Source organism: Pinus tabuliformis, chromosome 9 (assembly GCF_031772625.1).
Source record: "Pinus tabuliformis cultivar Carrire ecotype Pingquan chromosome 9, CPIR1, whole genome shotgun sequence".
Classification (NCBI taxonomy): Eukaryota; Viridiplantae; Streptophyta; class Pinopsida; order Pinales; family Pinaceae; genus Pinus; species Pinus tabuliformis.
Genome location: NC_142307.1, coordinates 1,987,763,851 through 1,987,776,628, shown reverse-complemented (window position 1 = coordinate 1,987,776,628; position 12,778 = coordinate 1,987,763,851).

Here is a 12,778-nt window from a genome sequence, read left to right as displayed (position 1 = left end):
AAAGATAAAATCTTATTACAAATTTCAAGTTACGACCCATTTATATGTATTATTATCAAATTTGACTCTTATTACATATTTCACTTCATAAAACATAAAAATAGAAATGATGAGACATGATATATGTGTATCCTTAGCACAATTTTTGTAAGAAATATTGATAAATAAATCAAATTATAAGCTTTATTACATAAGAGACACGAGAATTCGTACCCACTAGACCGAAAATTCATTTCGCTTTTGCACGTCAAAGCATCGGACAATTAATGAAATAACCTGTGCATCCATCAAATCAACATTTATAGTTAATGTTTTGGACATGTGTTATATTATAATTTTTTTCCAATTTTTATTTTTTTTTATCTGAATTGGACTAATTCTATTAAGAAAAAATATGGTACAAGAGGATACATTCATGAGAAACAGAAAACCGGCAACCGGAAATGATAGGACTATCAACCTCGGTTCCGAAGAAGGTGTAAAACAAACAAGGAGCTACAACCTGAGGCTGGGAGCCAGAAGAAACATTGACTTCTACCCTGAGAGGGTAGAGGCCTCAACACAAATCTTTTTCCCTTTCCTTTTTTTGACTTCGACCCAACCATTTTGGGGTGGATGAGCCATAACAATTTGAAGATTGGGGCTCTCCACAGGGGAGCCCTCATTTTCTGAATTAGAGGACGCGGACAAATGGGAGCGTTTCTGAGCAGTGGATGTGTCGGAGGAAGGCGCTGGACCATCAGTGGAAGGAACCACGAAGTTAGGGGCCTGATTTTGTTCTTCATCACTATCTTCATCTTCAGAGCTGGAGGAATCCGAATCCACAACTATAGGTGGAGAGCAAGGCGCCCATCGTTTGGATTTGGGCTTGGAGACGTTGGCCTTGTTCTTTTTTGCCGGACGAGATGGGCAAGTGTTCTGCAAATGCCCAGATTGGTGGCAATGGCGGCAACGAAATGCGGTATTCTCGTAATCCAATGTCTGGGTCCAGACAAAGTCATTTATCTTGAGATTGATCTGTTCTGGAAGTCCTTTTCTTAAGTCTAACTCCACACATACTCTTGCATATGAGTAGAGACCTTTGGATTCCTGCCATAAATCTCCGTTAATGAAGGTGCCCAAGGTATTGCCTATAGCTCTAAAGACACGAGTATTCCATAGGTGGGCCGGTAAGTTTGGAAGCCTGATCCATACAGGGGTCTTGGTAATGACTGCAGTAGCTGGATCAAAATCAGGGAACCAAGGAGTCATGAAGAGCCCTGCAATTCCCATGAACCAAGGACCCTCTTCTAAGGCCTTTTCATAATGCTTACTGTTATCAAATAGAACAATGAAGTACCCTTTTGAAAAAAAAAAGATCTTACAATGATGTGTCCAGTTTGCATGGATCCATGCATAGAGGTCCTGAGATCGCGGCCACAGTCCATTAAATCTGCAAATGATGGCTCTTTCTGCAAGTTCTTGAAGTTGGGTTGCCAGATCTTCATGGGTGAGTTCAGAAAAAGGAACTTCTTCAATCTTGTCAACCAAGAAGGCCTTAGATTTAAGGGCTTCCGGGGGTTTGGGGTTCTCAGAGTGGACTGCATCTTTGTATGAGAAGGGCCGAGCAGATGATGACTGTCCCGCTGCACCACCTCTCAGGCGAAGGGTTACCACCACAGAACTGTTCCTGGAAATGCCGTAAGAAGAGAGCGGAAGAGGTTCTTCAAGTTGTTTACCTTGAAAGAGAATTCATTGAAAGCTTGATGGGATCCCCATCCGGCGTTCTAGATTCAATTTGAGTTCTTGCACCAGATCTGAAGGTCTGACCCATTGCATGATGGTTCTGCCTGTAGGCTGAGAAATTTGAATCTGAAAGGGATCAGAGATGAGCCTTGACCCCTTGCCAGGGCTTCTTGTGCTTCCTAGATCAGCTCTGCCGTGGCTATTTCCCATCCGGGGAGTCGGACTTGCAAGATCCTGGCCGATCTGTTTGTTGAGAAATTTCTTGACATCTCGTTCAGGCATTTCGTCAAACAGTTCGCATGCGATTTCAACTGCTTCTTCTGGAACTTCTTGAAGGTTGTCCTCTTCAACTTCTTCACCAACATCGCCGGCAGAAGGAAGCGCTGGGTGATTTTTCTTGCAAACCGGAGAAAGCCACTTAATGGCACCCTGAGTGATCAGACGGGAGGCCGGATCGACGATCCTCGAGAACCATGTATTGCCGCTCCCTCTGTTATCAGCGGCTGCCGCTGCCGCCTTGACAGCGGCGGGTGCATGGCGTTCAATCTGCGGACGCTCATATGGGGTGTTGTTCTTGCGGCCCAAGCGGGAGGTGCGAAGCTTGCCGCCTGCGCCACCGCCTTCAAATGGCCGTCGATCCTCCTCCTTCGCCATGTGACCCTGAGACCTGTAGTCGGTTATTCCTTTCCGGGGTTCGAAATGTAAAATTTTTTCCAATTTTTATTATTTTAAAATTATTTTTCTTTTATGACAAATGTAATTTAAACTCCATAAAATTTGTCAAATCTATATTAATACCCAATCAAAGAATAGAAATTTTATTTTAAAAAAACTAAAAAAAAAAATCATTTTTCAAAAATTTGTTTTAATGCAAATTTTTGTAAAACATTATTAAAACTTTATAATCTTTTTTTTTTAATTAAAGCCAAAATCTTTTTGACTTAAACCAATTACAATATAACCTACCATTGGCAGGTATAATAAGATAAAATCAAATGAAATGAGATAAAGTAAAGAAACAGGAGAGTAAAATAAAAGAAGATAAAATGAAATAGATAAGGATAATAAATAAATATAAATTAAATCAAGACAAAAGAAATAAAATAAAATTCAAAGAAGAACATAACATGCAAAATGCGAATACAATCAAGGGGAGAGAAAGAGAAAGGAATAATAATGTAAGGGTAAGAGATAATGAGGGGAAGGAAGAGAAGGAAGAGGAAAAAGAAGGGGAACATAAAGCGAGAGGGAGAGATTCAAGAGGAGAGAAGGATAAGATAAATGAGTGAGATTAAAGGCATCTAGCTATTGTTGATATTGGCCCCTCCATCCCTATTAATATTGTTGGAATGTTTTATGATCTCTAAGGCTTCCCTAACCTTGCCCTTGAAATAATGATCTTCCTTCCAGGAACAAGTGGTGCTTAGTCTTGGATGAGTGTTCAACAAGAGTAGGGGAGCAAATTCTTTATTTCTTTAAGTCAGCGTCATGTTCCTTGAGTCTTATTATAAAATATTTCCTATTCTCCAAAATGTAGCACAATCCACAAGAGATGTTAATCTTATAAACTCCTTTGAACTGAAGTTGGTCAACTTTTCCCTTGACAGATCTCATCTAGTGTCGAATTGTTTCCATGGGATTGAATGATGTAATAATATCATTTCTCAGAAGAATATCTAGAAAAGGAATGGTATTCTTTTCTTCAAGTTCCATGGTAAATTTGATATCATTAGAAATTCCATTGTGATGTTCCAAAAACTTGTCAAGTCCCTAGTTGAGTTGCTAGTTCTTTTAGTCTGATTTATGCTAAAAAAAAGTGACTATTGTCTCATAGATATTGCCTTAGGATTTGTCATCTAGTGGGAAAGATGAATGTAAATTGTTCCTAGATCTAATGGCAATCAATCCTTTATATGGAATGGAAATGGCCGAGTTAGGTACATACCTTACACCCTATGTATGTTGATGAAGACATCATACCTATTATAGTAGTTGGAATCCTTGCTCTTAATTATAAAACTTCCTCCAACTCCTTAGTCCCAAAATCTATACACATAGACAACCAAACAAAGATGAAATTTTTCCATTCCAAAAAGGAAAATTAGATTATAGACCATCTCTACTCATATAAAAATGAACATGATACTATAAACATTAGAAATGTAAAGAGGGAAATGAAAATTACATTCATGTAAGAAAACAATACAATTAATAAGTATAACTTCCAGTGTTGAGTCCTCCTCCAATCCCTTACTCCTTAGCCTCTCTTGTCTCACACATAAACTGGGCTCATTCATGTGGCAAGTGCAGGTCTAATGTAGTGGTATTTTTGCAGCATTCTGTTCTTTTCCTGTATTCTCCTCTTCATTTCACCCTTAAAAGAGTCTCATTATAAAGAAATTTGTATGTTTGGGAGGATTTATTTGGACACTTAGGGCCACAAGAAGTTAGGAAACATCAACAATTATTGACGCCAATCCATTTCATGTCAATTTAGGTTGAGTTGATCCACTTGGGAAGTAAATTATCTAGAAACTCTAGGCTCGATCACTCTCAAACTTAAGGCAAGTTGCATACTAGAAAGTTGAAAAAGAGTATACATGGAGAAAAATGACATGGGAGTAATGGATTGTCTATTTTAGCACATTTAAGGATGATGAAGGACACATCCAATCCAACAATTCAAGTAAGTTGACATGAGGCTCCTCCTATTGAAGTGAAGTGGAAAAAGGGTTATAATAGGGGGGGAGAGAGATAGATGTAGAGGGAGACATACATGTGCAAAGAGAGAGAGATGAGGAATACATATTGGGGGGAGAAAAAAATATAGGGAAGGAAAAGATAAATAGAAAGAGATGGGGGAAGGGGGGTGAGAGATGAGGGAAGGGGGATAGACATAGTTATGGAGGGATATAATAGATAGACATATGGACATAAAAATAGAGAGGGAGTGGGAAGAGTTAGGGAAAGAGAGAATGATAAACATAGAGGGTAGGGTTAGGGTAGTAGAGAGAGAGGCATATAGCAGGGACACATAGGGAGAGAGAGTGAAAGTGATAAGGAGAGATAAAAAGGGAGGGAGAGAGGGGATGGGAGGAAGAGAGATGAGCGAGAGAGAAGAGGGAGACATGCGACAAGGGGGGGGGAGATGAAGTAAGTAAGACAGAGATAAATATATAGACAGAGAGATGTGAGAAAACAAGGGGGAGAGGGATAGAAGGATGGAGACATAGGGAGATAGAGGAGGGAGAGGGATAGGGGATAGATATAGAAAGATGAAGACATAGGGAGGGAGAGGGATAGGAGAAGAGAGAGAGAGAGAGATGTAGAAAGGAAGAGAGAGAGATAAGATAATATGGAAAGGGAGACATATGGGAGGCAAGAGAGAGATTGAGATAAGGGTGAGATTCAAAGAGAGATAGAGGAAGGAAGAGAGAGAAATAGATAGAGAAGGGAATGAGGAGAGAGGTATATAAGGTACATACATACATACATACACACACACACACACATAGAGAGAGAGAGAGAGATATGGTGGGAAGACATAGGAGGAGAAGAGAGAAAGGGTTAGGAGAGATCATAAGGTAGGAAGAGGGGGGAAGGGAGCGAGAGAGACAAGGGAGGGAGGGGGAGATAAAGTGGATAAGAGGGGGGTACTTAATGGGAGAGAGAGAGAGAGAGAGAGAGAGAGAGAGAGAGAGAGAGAGAGAAATACAAGGATGTGTGTGTGTGTGTGCGTGTGGGGGAGAGAGAGAGAGAGATATGGAGAAATAGGTAAAGGTGGGGAGAGATAGAAAGAGGGATTCATAGGTCCAAAGAGAAAAATGAAGGTATAAGGAAAGGGGAGAAAGAGGAGGGAAACATAGGGAGAGCAAGAGATAGAGAGAAAGGGAGATAGGGAAAGAGAGGGAGAGCGAGTGGGGAGTTAGGGAGAGAGGGGGACATAACAAAGAGGAGAGAGGAGGATATAGAAGGGTACATAAGCACAAAGAGAGAAAGGGATAGGGAGAGAGAAAATAATGAAGAGGAAGGATGGGATGGAGTAAGAGAGGGGGGTGGGGGAAAAAAATAAAGGGTAGGGAAAGGGGGAGAGAGGAGTGAAAAGGGATAGGGAAAGAGACAGAGAGGGTGGGGGCTTGGTGAAGGGGAGAGATATATTAATATAAGAGGAAGACATAATGATAGAGAGGGCAACAAATAAGAAAAATGAAAAGGGTGAAGAGGAAAAGGATGAAGAGGGCGGCAGAGTGATGAGGGGGAGGGGGAGGGGGGTAAGAGGGAAGATGGAAATATAGTTGTGCACATTATATAAAGGATGTGTGTTTTGGATCATGTGCGCATTAATATAACATGTGTGGACGTTATTACTTTCTAATTTTTTTTTTGGTGGGAACACCTTTTTCAATTAAGTGGTGGATGAGATGGCCACTTTAATTTTAGGTTTGGATTAACAAACCTCTTTGTTTGATCTACATAAATAAAAACAAATTTATTTTTACAACTTCCTAATTTTAACCATGATTATGTATATGTTCTATGTATTCATTCCTAAAGAAACACCTCCCCCATCTACCCCACACACATTTTAAATTTAAAAATAACCCACATTAAATAAATAAAAAACTACACAAAATTATATATATGAAAAATTATAGAAAAATAATGATACACAAGATCCATCTATTATTTACAATTATACAAATGTGTTTGAAAAGATTCCATTATTTAGAAACCAAATCCAAAACTTAAAATGAAGATAAAATAAAATAACATTTTATTTAAAAACACCTTCTTCTTTTTTCCTTTTTTTTTTAAGTTACATCATTTTTGTATAAATGAAATTATATATTTAAGGAGACAATTTGATCGTCTACGTTTTATCTTTGGATATGAGGTCCTAAAAAGTTATGTATGTACTTTTAATATTTCCTTCTAATGATCATATTTTATTTTTCTAAATTTATTAAGCACACTCTCTTGCATGAAGCATTAATCTCTTTTTTTTTGAGTTTGTTTTCCTATAATTTTATTTATTCTTTTATTGTGTCTAAAGACAATGTACAATCTTATATGAGAGATGTTGTCCCTCACTCACACATATATATGAACTAATTAATAAAAAATAAAGAATAATAGTGAATATATATAATATAAGATTATTTCCCAAAATAAGAAACTGAATAGCAAAAAGTAAAATGTTACATGAAAATTGGATAGTTAGAAAACTAAAATGTTACCTGCAAAAATTACATATAATTTAATCCCATTAGAAATTAATAAGTGTTTTAAATATATAGGGGAAACCTAGTATATATATGTGTGTGTGTGTTTTTAGATAAATTTTAACAAAAGTAAAACAATTATATATATATATATATATATATATATATAACATTTTTGTATGAGGTAAAAAAGTCCAGTCTAAATCCATCTTAACTCTAGATCTACCATGTCAAATCCTTTGATATGAAAACCTATTTTAGAGTGAAAAGAGATTTGTTGGGATCACAAAGCACCCAAAGAGATGGTGGTGTCTAAAAACATAGTTGTTTGTTTTGAGCAGCCATGAGACGAATTAACATTGATATTTCAAGCATTTAAATAGGTATCATCAGAGATGAATACCATGAGCAAAACCATGGATGTCCATAAACCTGGAGCCAAAAAACCACTAGTAACTTGATTCGAGTGAGTCAAGTTTACTAGAACGACCCTAACAAACCCCCTGAAGTCCATATAAAAAAGTTTCCATCCACCCAATTACATGGGTAACTAGCGGCTATATTTGCCCAGTTATCTAAGATAGCTTTTTACATACATCATTCAACAACCATATCACTTGAGATAAGATCTCACATTCAAGGATACGAGTACACTGGTTATCTAGTATACATTTTTACATACATATTCAACAACCATATCACTTGACATATGCACTTGTCACCCTGTATCTTTCCAAATGGTCCATTCCATAGCTTGATAACTCCATGCACCACTTACAATGCAAGTATGAGTGAGCAAGCTCTTAAAGCCCACTATTTATGCTCAACCCAGCATATCTACCTAAACATAAGTCAAGTCTTATGACAACTTCTAAGAAAATTTCTACCTTAAACCAAACCAAAAACTCTTTAAACTCTTTAAAATGTTCACACATCACATACCAACGCCTTCTATAAAAATTAATATTGCTTACTCCTTTAATTTCATCCATCACGGTTATTTAGGTTTTAGTTTTCTTACATAGTCACTGCACAACCATCAATCACACCCTTTTTCTCCAAAATTTTATTGATAGCCTGGGCCAACAGATCTTACATAGTCGCTGCACAGCCATCAATCACACCCTTTTTCTCCAAATTTTTATTGATAGCTTGGGCCAATAGATCTTACATAGTCGCCGCACAGCAATCAATCACACCCTTTTTCTCCAAAATTTTATTGATAGCCTGGGCCAACAGATCTTTAGCGAGCTCTGCCTAATATTTATTGTTGGTCACGTGGGCTGACTCGACCCTCGTACCATCTGTTACACATGCTTTCTCTAAGCTCTCTTCTCGGCCATTCCCACTCTCGCTATGACAAGAGCATCAAAATAGGAGCAATGGTCTGGGCGAAGAGAAAATGTGTGCAAAGATTTGAATATGCAGTTGTCTATAATGAGACTTTTTGGAAGCCTTTCCGGTGGGCTTTTCCGGTCAAAATCCGGCAGCAATTTATTGGAATCGCAAGTTTGATAGCTAGTTTCTGCACAATCAAAGCGTCCCAGGGGTTTTTCAGGGTGCTGAATCCAAATATGCAGTTAAAAAACCTTTTTAACTGCAACAAATCAAAATTTAACCTCAATTTCGTCCGCCGGATTCCGTCACCGGAATCTCCAAAAAGTTGCATTATAGACAACTCCTTTGAATATGTGCCCCGTCCGCTTTTTTGCACAATTTGATTACTTACTTTTGCATGCCATTTTAAAATTACACTTGAAATTAGTAAATGATGAACAAATTAATTTATAATATAACCATTTAGGCTTGGAGAAACCCAAAAGTTAGTTTGTATTTTTAGGACGAAAAAGCATGATATATTTATATAAGAAATATAAATGAGCATGAAAGTACATTCATATGGAGTTTATCTGACCCATATAGCCCAAATAGTGCTATTCCTTTTGCTCAAAAAGCATATAGACCCTGTTAGCACTTGAAATTTCACCTCAGTCTGAGAAAGGTAAACCTCAAGGCAACATCAAACCACTTAGCCTCGTAGCTAGCCCTACGGGGCAGGAGAGGGCTCTCTCCGGTCTATCTCGGTAAAGATCTTAAATTGGTGAGATGACCAATAGGGTAACACTGATTTTAGGCTAGTAAATTGATCGAATGGGTTGATTTTGGGTTTTTAGGGTTTTTGGTGGCAAATTGAGGAGATGGCAATTTTGGGTGCGGGGATTGGACACAGTTTCTGCAGGGGGTTCTTTGGGGCGAGATAGGAGACAGTATTGATGCATTAGATTGAGATGAATGGATGAGAAAGACAGGTGAGGAGCTAAGGAGAGCGAACAATAACTTTGAATTCTCCTTAAACAGTAGAAAACATTGAAATTAAACAAACTTAAAAGCAGAGCATGACAGTCATGAATTCTACTTTAACACTTCATTTGTTTAATGTGCAGAAGGAAAAGAAAGGAAATGATTCACATAACACACTTACAAGTACATAGAGAAACACACCATCAATACATGTAACCACAAGAATCCCAAAAAGGACTGCAAAACCCTGGTCTTCCTTTGCCAAAAATTACAGAGATACAGTGAATAATACAATGATAGCTTCTCCCTCAAGAGTCCAACCATGAAAATGAGCAAGAAAGTACATAATATAGATCCTCTAACATCTTTCCCTGCCTCTAGGGTTCGATCTCACTATCCTAGGAGCTGTTTTAACCACTTCTAAACTAAGCACTGAAAACTAGGCAGTCAAAACAACTTGCCTCTATAAGCTAGGAAACCAATTCATTCATTTAATTTTCACCTATTTCATGAATGAATCTTCTAGAAGAGATACATAAGTGTAAAAGTATCAAAAAATTACATTATTTACATCAAGGAGGATAACAATCCACTCCAAAAAGTCAAACATGGTCAAATCTGCATTTTTCTGAGCTGTACAGTGAAATTTTGAGAAAATTGCCTGATAGGTCGCGCGCCTCTGCCTGACGGGTCGCGCGCCTTTGAGGGCACTTTTGGGGCACTTCCAGGTGTCCAAATTGGGCAAGAGTAGGCTTGTTGGAAAGTTCTGTGAGTCTACTTTCCAACCCAACTGGAATTTCTGAATTTGGTGGTCATTTTCCCCTACACAATTGCAATCTCCCAAGACTACTTTATGTGTCTCAAAAATGTGGCAGAAAGTCATTTTTTGCTTGTTTTTTGACTTTCTGGAGGCCCAAAACTTCACAAAATCTCTTGGCAATGGATGAGCATATGTAACTTTTCATGAAAAATCTGGAAATGCTGAGTTTTTGCAAAATGAAGTTGCCAAGAGAAAGGGTCGCGCGGGGGGTGAGACCCGTTAAAGGGACAAAACCTGTAAATTGCCTGAAAAAACCAAAATTGACCCAAAATGCTCAAAATTTCTTGGGATTTGTGTTGTGGCTGAGCTATTTAGTGCCTTGCTCCTTCAAGGAAGCCTCGACCAAAATGTGGAGGGGATCGGGCCTCTTTCTCCTTTTTTGTGCCTTGGACAACCGCCTTTGGAACATCTTCATCTTCGCCTTGCACACGTGTATCCGCGCCCAATAATGGTTCTTCATGTTTCTCAACAATTTCTTATCTTGGTTGGCCTTAGCCAACAGCCTCTCCAAGTGAGCATTGAGGTGGATAAGCATGGACTCTCGCTCAGCGGGCAATGGATCACCGGGTCTTCTTCGATTCAAGTTGCGGTCACTACGGATCCTCCACAACTCATCAAGAGCTTGCTCATCCTCCAACTGTTTGTTGCGCTGCTCTAGATATGAGATTTTCCATTGTGCCCCCTCTAATCTCCTCTGAAATGCATCATTTTCAGCTCTAAGGTGCTAAATGATCTCCTTCGACTCTAGGCTAGGAGAACAGACATCAAGATCAATAAGCTCGATAGCTGGAACACCTGATGGCCCCTCATTAATCTTGGGCTGCTTGCCCCTCTGTGCTGCCTGTGCTGCTGAAGAAAGCGAGGCCACTTCCACCTGCTGTGGAGATAACACTCGCTGAGCTGATGAAGAAGGCGAGACCCCTTCCACATGCTGTGGAGAAAGTACTCGCCGAGCTGCTGCAAATAAGGCCCTTTGGCCTCTTTGATAGGTGACCAATGGTGAGGAGCTGACATGTCTAGTCACGGGGATGTCATGATGCTGTGATGGTCCTCCCTCCTCGTGAATAACCTCAGGATGTGGCAGTGGTGCTGTAAAGAACTCACGAGAGATAAACTCCTCCCATGAGATGCCCTGCTGAGCCAACTGATGTAAGACCACAAGCTAAATCAAACCATAATGGTAAAGGCTCCTATACTGCTGTGTCGAGCTCTTCCTCTGCATCATGGACACCATCCTCTCAATGTTCTGATAGAAGAAAACAGGGATGTTCATCATCCGTACCCGTGTGAAGTGCATCAATAGGCGAATATGGTACGAATATACCTGTGAAAATATGCCCTCACGGGTAAAATAGAGCATGATGAGCCTCATCATGGGAGCATACTCACTCCTGAGAAATCTGAAGGGAAACACACCTGTCAAGTGTCTCATGAGTGCTGGTCTAACGAAAGGCTCAAATGAACATTGTCCAACACCTTGCGCTTATTCCATACCTCTCCGACATTAGGTATCCCTGTGGCCTGTGCAATCATCTCGGGTGTCAATGTAAAGTCCACCCCGGCAAGGTTGACATGTCCATCATGCAAATGTAAAACAAATAGGCGAGCTAACTCTCTGTGATGCTGAATCCGAGAGATCCTCTCGCAAAACTCATAACAAGACATATACTGGAAACATGAAACTGCCATAGGACAAGCCTGTAAATCTGTCAAAGAAGTGGGCTCCTCTCTCTTCTGATGACCGCCCTTTCCACCCTTATGAGGCCTCCTCTGTACCTCAATCTCTGAAGCTGATGCCTGGTCATCACTCTGCTCATAGGTTTCGGTTTCTGACATTGTTTAAGGAGCAAAGTGGCCAAAATGTACTGCTGTTTCTGCCTTGCAAAATGCTGATCTATATGCTGTTTCAAAGGGACAAGGAGCACGAGGGGAATGTTAGGGGAGGGATACTTTTAAAGGGAAAATGGGAGTAAATATATAAAACAGGGATTTTAGGGAAAAAACATTGCAAAATTATTGCATATGCATCATTATATACATTTGTTTACATGGGTATTATGAGAGGTAGGATTAGGGCTTGATTTTTTTTAATTTTTAGGGAAGAGGGGTAGGGTTTAGTTTTTCTTTACAAATTTAAAAGGGAAATTTACATAGGAAGACAAGGAAAATGAAATGGGAAATGGGGAAAAATGATTACAAGGGAATACCCTAAAACAGCATAAAACCCTAGGCATATTTTACAATTTTAAACCACGGCCACATAGAGATTTTTCTCTTGCACAATGAGATCTTTAAAAATGTATTCATGATGTCTTTAACCATAACAAGCAGAAATTTGTAAGTTTGGAGGGCCTACCTTAGGCAATTTGGCGATTTTGTTGGCTCCTTGGATGAATTTGCAGGCGATTTTATAAGGAGGGCGCTGACGGGTCGCGCGCCTCACCCAACGAGTCACGCGCCACTGATGGGTCGCGCCCGTTAGAAATTAACACTGCTGGAAGGTGCTTGACGGGTCGCGCGCCTCTGACGGGTCGCGCGCCTGGTCTGACGGGTCGCGCGCCTCTGACGGGTCGCGCGCCTGGTCTGACGGGTCGCGCGCCTGTCAAGCTCCCAAACTCAGCTCGAAATCACTTGCAAGCACTTGCTCAATGACTTGGATACACAATGAGGGTCGATGGAGGGAGATTGGGCTTTTATAACTTTGATTTGA